The sequence below is a fragment of the Polypterus senegalus genome, chromosome 11 (assembly GCF_016835505.1).
Source record: "Polypterus senegalus isolate Bchr_013 chromosome 11, ASM1683550v1, whole genome shotgun sequence".
Lineage (NCBI taxonomy): Eukaryota > Metazoa > Chordata > Cladistia > Polypteriformes > Polypteridae > Polypterus > Polypterus senegalus.
The window spans coordinates 109479200-109490028 of NC_053164.1; positions in this window are offsets into that span (position 1 = coordinate 109479200).

Genomic DNA, 10829 nt, shown 5'->3' on the forward strand with positions numbered 1-10829 from the left:
AGGTCAATATACCAAAACATTACATCGATCACCATGGTACATGGAGCTTCATTAAGTCTGAACTTGATGAACTACACTAATTTAAAACTGGAATCTGACCCTAAGTTGTGTTATTTGCTGGAGCATAAATCTCTGTTGACATCGTTCTATTATTTTCAAAATTTGGACAATGTTTAATGCACACAATCATCTTTTACAGTGTGACCATTAGGAAATCACTAATTATGTGATATGTGATATACACCTTGTATTTCAAAATGGTGGCATTCATGAAAAACAAACACATGAAATGTTGAAGAATACATCATCAAAATGACAATGAAAAATATAATTAGTCATCCGTTAAAAAGACAGCAATATTGAAATGTAAAAAAAAAATCATTAATGTGTTTCTGACACTGTTATCAGCGGATGTTTCAGACAGACAATGATGTTCAAAAATGTCTATGACATTCAAATATCCATCAATCAATCTTCCTAACTCGCTTATCCAGGGCAGGGTCCTGAGAGAGCTTGATCCTATGCCAGCAGTCACTGGACACAAGGCAGGAACAACACCCGGGAAATGGCACCTGTCCATCTCTGGCAGAACACACACCCAGGGCCCAATTTATCAACACTAGTCCACCTAACCTTCATGTCTTTGGACTGTAGGAAGAAACTGGAGGCCCTGGCAGAAACCAATACAAGCATGGGGTTGAATACACAAACTGCACACATGGAGCTCCCAAGATGTGCACCCCAGTCTCCTTATTGTGAAGCAGCAGCACTACCACTGTGTTGCTGACATTAAAATAACTTTTCATACAAGTATAAGAAACGTAATGACTGCCAAATAAGCACGCTCTGTATTATTACATTGCCATTCTTATCTTGAATTCATGGTGTGTAACATATCTTGGTCATCCAGTCACCATAAATCAGCAGATTAATTGAAGTGAAATTGCAATTGCAATGAAGTTGAATTCCTCAAGCCAAGTAAAGTCTTAACCAGCCCTCTAGCATTCACTGCTCACTCTCCTTAATTTACTGCTACCACACCTTCTTGAACTTCTTAGAGGGCAGTGCTACTCAGGTGGGTTGTCTGTTGTCATATCCCATCCATATAAAGGAACAAAAAGTTGTGCTTTCTGACAGACCTCTTTATTCCACTGAAAATGTTTGGTTAGTTCTGCTTTCTCATGTTTCTTTTCATACTGGGACTTTGAAAATCATATATTTTCACTCAATTCAATGAGAAAGAGTGCACTTTTGTAAGGAATGATACATGCTTAGTGTCCAACAAACTGAAAACAGATCAGTAAAGCATCTCCAATGCAAACTAATGACCCAAACTCAGTAAAAATCATTAATAGGCAAACAAATGTTAAGCTGCTGAATAGACTAATAGTCCTTCAGATACATAATAAACACCTGCTCAGACCTGTGTCATGGACACAAGCATCCGGAGTTTCAGGCATGTCTGTATTTGAACATATGGGGAAGGTTTTGAAGGTGACATTATCACTAACAGTGTTATCATTTCCTTTAAAAATTAAGGAGAAAACCCAAAAGACTAGTAGCGTAACAGATCAGCGCAGTTGTAAGGTCCAGCTTTTTTCAACTTAGACTACTTAGTAAAGCCAAGCACTACATTCCCCATGAACAGTTTGAGACAGTAATTCATGCTTTCGTTACATCACGCCTTGACTACTGTAACTCATTATACATAGGTCTCAGTCAGGCACAAATTCAGAGGCTGCAAGCCGTTTAAAATGCAGCGGCTCGCCTTCTGACAGGGAAGAAAAAGCGTGACCATATAACACCTATACTGGCCTCCCTTTACTGGCTTCCTGTATATTTCAGGATCCAGTTTAACTTATTACTGCTTGTTTTTAAAAGCTTAAATGACTCAGTTACTCCATATCCCCAGAATAAAGCTTAAAACCAGAGTATGCAGAGCATTTTCAGTAATAGCCCCCAGTTTGTGGAACAGCCTCCCCTTGCAGTTGAGAGCGGCCCAGAATCTTAATCATTTTAAAACCCTGCTTAAGACACATCTGTTTTCATGTGCATTTAATTCCTCTTGATTTTATGTAGTTGGTTTAATCTTATTTATTATTATTATTATTTATTTTGTTTTGATTTTATTGATTGGTTTAGTATAGTAGTGTGCAATGTATATTGAGTATATATGCGCTGTGTAGTACCTGCTAACCTTTTTGTCTTTTAGTTGTACAGCACTTTGGTCAATGAAAGTTGTTTAAAGGTGCTTGATGAATAAATAAAAAAAAAAAAAATTTCTGCTTCCTCCATCATTAACCCCGCACCTTTCACTTCATCAATATAAAGATTTCGAACAGAGAGGCAGTCCCCATTCATTCCAAACTCAACTCCTAATAGAGACACATCTCTTCTGAAAGAACACTCTTCTAAAGCTTGAGGAGATGCATAAGCCCTAGATGGGTTTAACTTTGGTTTATTTTTTCTTTCCATAATCTGGTCATTAAATCTGGTCAAGATCGGAAAAAAAAACCCAAATAAAAGTGGTCACTGATTACAACCATAAGATGGTATGCGAATGAATATGAATAATAGGAATAATGTTGCATCTATGCCACAAAGTTTTCCGAAATGTACTATACAGGTCATAAAATGAATAATTCAAAATATCATATATAACTATATTGTGATGATGAATGTTGCTAGTGCATATGCCCTGCAAGTTGGGTGTGCAATGGATGAGAAAGAAGATTTTTGGAGTGAGTTGGATGAAGTGATGAACAGTGTACCCGTGGGACAGAAAGTGGTGATTGGACCGGATTTCAGTGGACATGTTGGTGATGGGAACAGAGGAGATGAGGAGGTGATGGGTAGGTATGGTGTCAAGGAGATTAATGAAGAAGGTCAGAGGATAGTGGATTTTGCCAAAAGGATGGACATGGCTGTGGTGAATACATATTTTAAGAAGAGGGAGGAACATATGGTTACATACAAGAGTGGGGGAACATGCACACAGGTAGATTACATCCTATGCAGAAGAATCAATCAGAAGGAGATTGAAGACTGCAAAGTGGTGGCAGGGGAAAGTGCAGTTAAGCAGCATAGGATGGTGGTCTGTAGGATGATGTTGGAGATCAAGAAGAGGAAGAGAGTGAGGGCAGAGCCAAGGATCAAAAGGTGGAAGTTGAAAAAGAAAGACTGCAAGGTTGAGTTTAGGGAGAAGGTGAGACAGGCACTGGGTGGCAGTGAAGAGTTACCAGACAGTTGGGAAACTACAGCAGATGTAGTAAGGGTGACAGCAAGAAGGGTGCTTGGTGTGACATCTGGACAGAGGAAGTGGGAAAAGGAAACCTGGTGGTGGAAAGGGGAAGTACAGGAGAGTATACAGAGGGAGAGGATGGCGAAGAGGAACTGGGATAGTCAGAGAGATGCAGAAAGTAGATAAGAGTACAAGGAGATAAAGCACAAGGTGAATAGAGAGGTGGTGAAGGCTAACAAAAAGACGTATGATGATTTGTATGAGAGGCTGGACACTAAGGAGGGAGAAAAGGACCTGTACTGATTGGCTAGACAGAGGGACCAAACTGGGAAAGATGTGCAGCAGGTTAGGGTGATAAAGGATAAAGATGGAAATGTACTGACATTGAGGAGAGTGTGTTGAGCAGATGGAAAGAGTACTGTTGATTCTTACCTGTGTTAATAGTATTGCCTGCATTTATGGTGTTGTTTTGGATTGAATAATCACATTGTTAGAGAAGGTGAAACTAATTTAAAAGATACTCAATATATAATGCAAATATCTTAATAGAAAGACCAGTTTCATATATCTTAAGCTGTTTTTTAAAAGTGAGCTACATGTGTTAAATAATAAGAGGGCTTGTATGTCTGTAGGACTAATTAGATATCATTACTTAGATTTAGAAATGTAAAGAATATTACACCAAATAAGTTCCAAATGACTTTTATTAAACATGTAGGTACCCATTCTCTTTGTGTTACAGCTTGTGAGATGTTTATTGCTATGTTCTTTATCAGCTGCAAAAATGGGGCTGTTTATAAGCACTTTAATGATTCTGTGTTCTGTTGTTTAAATTAAGCACCAGTATGACGCGGTGAAATGGAGGATACTCAAGGGATCAATACTGGTGTAATGCTGTGAGTGCATCTGTTACATTAAGAGTGTTGTAAACATAATACAGGAGAGTCTCAGGCAGTTAAGAATGCTTCAAGCAGAAGCTAATGGCAAAGCACAGAACCAGATGAAACTGTGCATTCGTAATAAAATATATTGAAAAACAATCCACTGGAAAGTACATCAAACCTGAAAAATACTAAAAATACAAAAAAATTAGTTTTTAACATTAGAATGTCATTTATAGTTTAGGGATGAAAGAATTTAATAGAGAAACATTAGAGAAAAATAAGCAAAATTGGCACTGCAGGGCTGAATGAACATTTTCTGTAACCAGCACAGCAAGACTTGTAAATTATAAAAAAAACTAAATATTTTAGTTTGGGTCATTAGAGGAACGAGTATTCAAAACAAGAATAAGAATAAGAAACCTAAATCAGGAAAATGAAAAAACAGCTTTTTGAGTAATTTGTTTAAATGCATTGTTGTATAAAACATGGTGTGAAATGGAAGTAAGAGAACATAAAGGGATTATAAATTAGGGGAAACAAAACTGGAAAATAAATTTCTAATGGTGATGGACAAAGATGTCCACTAATAATCACATAAAAGTTGGCATGCCAGACTTCCAGCATCTACACCTCTTACAGTATTCATATTTTCTCTTCTCAAGACCAACTGCTTTGATTCAGTAACCTCATATTCAATTCATGCCTCATATTAAATAAATATGTTACTGAAACCATCTGTTTAAAACCTATACAAAAATCTGCATGTGTTGGATCACATGCATGACTTTTTTCTGATTGTTCCTTGTTTGTTTATAAAAATATAAAGAGATTTCTGTGTCTAATCCATGACCTGCTATTTAAACAAGCATGCAGAGAGTCTTATTCATATTTAAACACACTTCAGTGGTTATATTACAATATGTGGTTAGCAGTAACCATGGTACAACACTTTTCTTTCTTATCTCACAAGAATTAAATTCAATTTTTTCCTACTTACATAGTACATTTCTTTATTAACTTATCAAGTTATCTTATATGAAAAACACGATGGGGTTTGGTGGACATTTCCACTGTCCAGAAGGACTGCAACTGTGAATGAAAAAAATACAGTATGCTTGCAAAAATGTAGATTTCAATTTTGATTTACAGCATGCCGTAAAATAATTCTGCAGACGGCTCCTGCCCAATATTTTATATTTTTCACTTATCCAACAAAAATACTTTTCACTTACAGCCTCCAACTGTTTAGACTTGTACATTTCATTATGTATTCTTGCTTTTCCAAATGCATAAAGTATTTAAATTATTTCTTTCTCATTCTCTCTGTCAAATACAGACTTCAGATTTCTATGACAATTACACAATATTTCATTCTGCTACCTACCTGCAGACTAAAATCATATAAAATTATTATAACATTATGAAACTTTAATTAGAAACCCAATTATCAAGCACGACAATGCCATTACCTATTGTTAGTTTTTTCCCATCTCTTTTATACAGTCCATCTTTTAAGTATTTGACCACAGGTTTCTTGTCTTTAGTATTTTTGTCTTGCTCTTTTCTCTTGGCTTCTTCACTCTCTGATCAGCTTCTGCTTTAACTGTTGGTTTGTAGACTGACTTCTGCTTCACTTCAGAAGATTCTGCCTGGTCTATAAAGTTCTGAAATAGAACAGAACATAATATACTGTTTACACCATTAGCTCTGAATACAGAAAACTGAAATGCCCAAGTCACAGGATGGAGTAGAGAAAATATCAAATGAATATCCCAGTTAAATCAATCATTAAGACATTGTAACAATATGGCATAGGTGTACATCTGCAAAGAGCAGACCATATGGAAAAACTGAATGTGCAAGAAGAAGAATAGTGAGAGAAGACATCAGGAGACCTGCGATATTCCTGAAAAATTTACAAGCCAGTGACTGGGATTGGAGATACTCCGCATGCAGCAACTGTGCCTGGGTGCTTCATCAGTCACAGCTTTATAAGAGATTGGCAAAAAAAAAGTTTTTTAAAAAAAGAAAAAACATTACATTAGATTAGGTAAAAGTTTAATCCCATGGAAAAATTCAAATGCATGCAGCAACAGAAACATTAAAATCAAAAATACTCACAGTACTGATAATACACCCAATAAGTCAATTGATAAACAAACAAACAAGTAAGTAAGTGTTAGTAAGTAAGTAGAAAGTATAAGTAAATAAGTAAATAAATAAATGAATAAATAAATAAATACATTTAACAAGCACATCGGGGGGAAGAATTTAATTGGCTGATAGCAATGAGCAGAAAAGACCCATGGAGGCGATTTTTAGCACACCATGTTGGAATGAGCCTGTAGCTAAAACTGCTCCAAGATACAGCCTCATGGAGGGGATGGAGGGAATTTAACAAATACATATAGATTTATTTGTTTGTAAGATGCATTTATCCAAAGCAACTCACAAAAGAGGTAAACATAATTGAGTAACATTTGGCTACGGCCTGTATGTTCAGCAAGTGTAATAGGACAGGATTTTCATGATGGCACCCAATTTTGCCAACATCCTCTTTTCTACAACATCTTCCAGTGTGTCCAGGGTCCACCCTGAGATTGAGCAGGCTTTCCTGATAAGTTTGCTCAGGCATTGTGCTTCTTTATGATCAGGTTGCTTCCTCAGGAGACTGCAGTGTGGAACATTTCCAACACATTGCTGCACACATCAAAATATCTGAGTCTCCTTAGCAAGTACAGTCTGCTCTGGCTCTTCTTGCACAACAGCACTTTGTTATCAGACCAGTCCACTTTGTTGTTTATATGGACCCCCAGGTACTTGCAGCTCTGCACCACTTTCACGTCCTTCCTCTGGATGGTAAGTGGACTCAGGCATTTTGGTAGGTCTGAAGTCCACCACCATTTTGGCTTGCTGATGCTGAGTTGCAGGTTGTTGTCCCTACACCACAAGACAAAGTCATTTCCTGTACTCTGGCTCATCTTCATTATTAATGCAGCATATGATGGACGAGTCATCTGAAAAATTCTGCAGATGGCATGCACTGGTATTGTGTTGGAAGTCTGTTATGTAGAGGTTAAATGCTGAGCTGCTCTAGTACCATTTGTGGCACACACTCCCCCTGCCTCACAAACTGCTGTCTGTTGGTCAGGTAGTCCATATCAGGACAATGTGGAAGCATCAAGATTCAGAGCCTTGCACTTTTTCCCTAGACAATGAGGAAGAATGGTGTTAACACTAGAATTACCAGAGCCTACGAAAAAACTTCTGTCCCACCTTTAATTGCTTCTTAAATCCCTTCACATCTCTCCACCAGCATCCTTTGTCCTCTAAATGTGCTGATAAAGAGAAGCTAGAAGCAGCCGGCTATTCCACCCCCCACCAATTTAGAACGTGCACGAACTTCTCTCGGCTCATGCCTTGATTGAGTATCTGGGAGTGAAGTGAAGTTTTAGAGTGGAAATAATAGATCGTTATTTGGAACACACGCATTTCATGTATGTTCTACAGTAATCTGTGTCAACACATTGTTAAAACAGAAACGTTTTTTATATTCTAGTAGTAGATGACAAAATGTAGGCATAAACTATATAATGTATGAAGCCTGAAGTCCAAATAACAAAGAAACATTTTCAGAAAAGGTTCAAATATAACACAATTGCACTTTTATTCAAAAAAATAACTGCAGAAACAAAAAGCCGCCTTAACATGCGACATTGACAATCATTTATTAAAGCTTTCTCTGTGGTGCAATAGAATCAGTTCTCACCTTGGAATCAAAAGGTCGTGAGTTTGATCCTGGACCTCTCCGTTTTGAGAAGTAAACTGCTCTTAGTCTTACTATTTTCGAATAAAAGCATACATTTGATTTTAGTCGTAACAGCTGGTGCAATTTATGATCCTTGTAAAGGTTAGCTTTTTTTTTTTTAATTCACTTTTCATTCTCTCAGTCGCGTTCAGAATCAATCCATACAACCCCATCTGACACGGCTGTTTTCACTAAAGACGCGCTATAGCTCTGCAGTGTACCACGATGCATACTAACGCCCCAAAGGGTTCTGACACACAAACGCTGGCGAAGCTGCCTGCTTCGTATCTCACCGTCACTTGATTTTCTTTTTATTCAGTTTTATTGAGTGTTCCTGCCAGTCCCTGCATGTTGCTGTATGCTGTTTTTATTGTACTCCAGGACATGCAGAGGACAGAATGGTAAAGTAACTTCGGCGCTATATGCAATAATCAGACACTCCCCATCTGCCTGTGTCGCTCAAACACAGGAACATATGTTGGTGTAAAAGTATAACAAAAGTGCACTTTCATTCAAGTGGACTTTTTCCATTACCTTTTCCTGTAAGAAGCAATGTACACACTTCTCTCTCTGCTGTGGTTTCTATTACACACCTGAAAGAAAGAGACAATAATTGTGAAAATATAATCGCACTAATGCAATATTATTTGAAAACGAACAGTGTCAGATCGGGTGTGAATTTATGCAGGAACTGGAAATTCTCTGATGTGGGACCTTCCCCCAGGGAAGAAAGTACAGTGTCAGGTGCTCATTCAGTGTAATAGGAACCATAGCACAGAGAGGTGTGTACACTGCAACAAGTACACATGTCGTAAATGTAGGAAGGACAGTCCTTGGGTGTGTGGGAACTGTTAATATTTGAATGTGATGATTTTATATAGCACGAAATGAAAATCAGCACTTCTTAGCATTGCACCATGCAAGCTGTCATATCAATCACCTACTGTAACTTGCTTTCTTTTTTCTTTGGTTATACAGGTAGTCTTGAATAAAAGTGCACTTGTTTTGTTTGCGAAATGAAGTGTCTGCGTGCACTTTTCGTGGCATTACACGTGTATTTTTGAGCATGCCCGTTTGAGCAGTATAAAAAGTATTGAAAAGTATAACAAAACAACGGGCAGATGGGGAGTGTCTGATGATTGCATATAGCGCCGAAGTTACTGCTCTTTACCATTCTTTCCTCTGCATGCCCTGGAGTACAAAAGAAACAGAATACAGCAAAATGCGGTGACTGGCAGGAACACTCAATAAAACTGAATAAAAATAAAATCAAGTGACGGTGAGATACGGAGAAGGCAGCTTCGCCAGCGTTTGTGTGTCAGCAACCTAGGGGGATTTTAGTATGCATTGTGGTACACTGCAGAGCTATAGCGCGTCTTTATGTGAAAACAGCCGTGTCAGATGGGGTTGTATGGATTGATTCTGAACGCGACTGAGGGAATGAAAAGTGAATAATAAAAAAAAAGGGCTAACCTTTACAAGAATCATAAATTGCACCGGCTGTTACAGACCGAAATCAAATGTATGCTTTTATTCTAAAATAGTAAGACTAAGAGCAGTTTACTTCTCAAAACAGAGTGGTGCAGGATCGAACTCACGACCTTTTGATTCCAAAACAGGAACTGATTCTATTGCACCACAGAGGCAATTATAATAAACAGCTGTCAATGTCGCATGTTAAGGCGGCTTTTTGTTTCTGCAGTTATATTTTTGAATAAAAGTGCACTTGTGTTATATTTGTACCTTTTTCTTTGATATTTGGACTTCAGGCTTCATACATTATATAGTTTATGCCTACATTTTGTCATCTACTACTAGAATATAAAAAACGTTTCTGTTTTAACAATGTGTTGACACAGATTACTGTAGAAACGGAACAGACATGAAATGCGTGCACTCCAAATAACGATCTATTATTTCCACTCTAAAACTCCACTTCACTCTCAGATACTCAATCAAGGCATGAGCTGGAAGAAGTTCGTGCATGTTCTAAATTGGTGGGGGGATGGAATAGCCGGCTGCTCCTAGCTTCTTTTTATCAGCACATTTAGAGGACAAAGGACGCTGGCGGAGAGGTGTGAAGGGATTTAAGAAGCGATTTAAGGTGGGACGGAATTACAAGTTTTTTCGTAGGCTCTGGTAATTCTAGTGTTAAAAGTATCTAGAAAAATCAAATAGCACTATCCTAACTGTGGTAACAGCTTTGTTCAAGTGGGAGTAGGCTCCCAGTAGTGTATTATCTAGCAGAAAAATGGAAGCATCCTCCACACCTATATGTGTCTCATAGTCAAACTGAAGACGATCTAGATGTACTGGAACCAGGGTTCATAGTTGTTTTAGGACCATTCTGCCAAATGTCTTCATGATGTATGAAATAAAAGCCACTGATCTGAAGTCATTGGGATTAGTGGAATGCCCTTTCTTTGGCACTGGGACTACACATGATGTTTTCCATAGCTGGAGAACCTTCTGCAAATTCAGAAAATGGAAGAACAGGTATTGAATCACCCTACAGAGCTGGCTGGCACATATTTTTAGGACCCTGGAGCGGATTCCATCGGGTTCTGAAGCCTTGTTTATGCAGAGCTTTCCTAGCTCTCCCAAACTTGATGCAGAGACAAACAGTCCAGGGAGTGGAGGTGGGCTTGACACTTATTTATTCTTGCAAGGTCCTGGTGGTGGCAGGACAATCTCAGCTGGAGTTTGACAGAATGCACAAAGGAGATTCTGAAATCAGCTGGAAGAAGGTTCTAAGATCTAATGTAAGCTCCTCAATGTCTAAGCCCAGGCACCTGTAAGATACCATCTGAGGAATGAACGATGGAAATGTAGAGGGATGACAGGAAGAATTCAGTGTGCAAGGAACAGACTTATACCAGTTAATCCTATAGCTAGA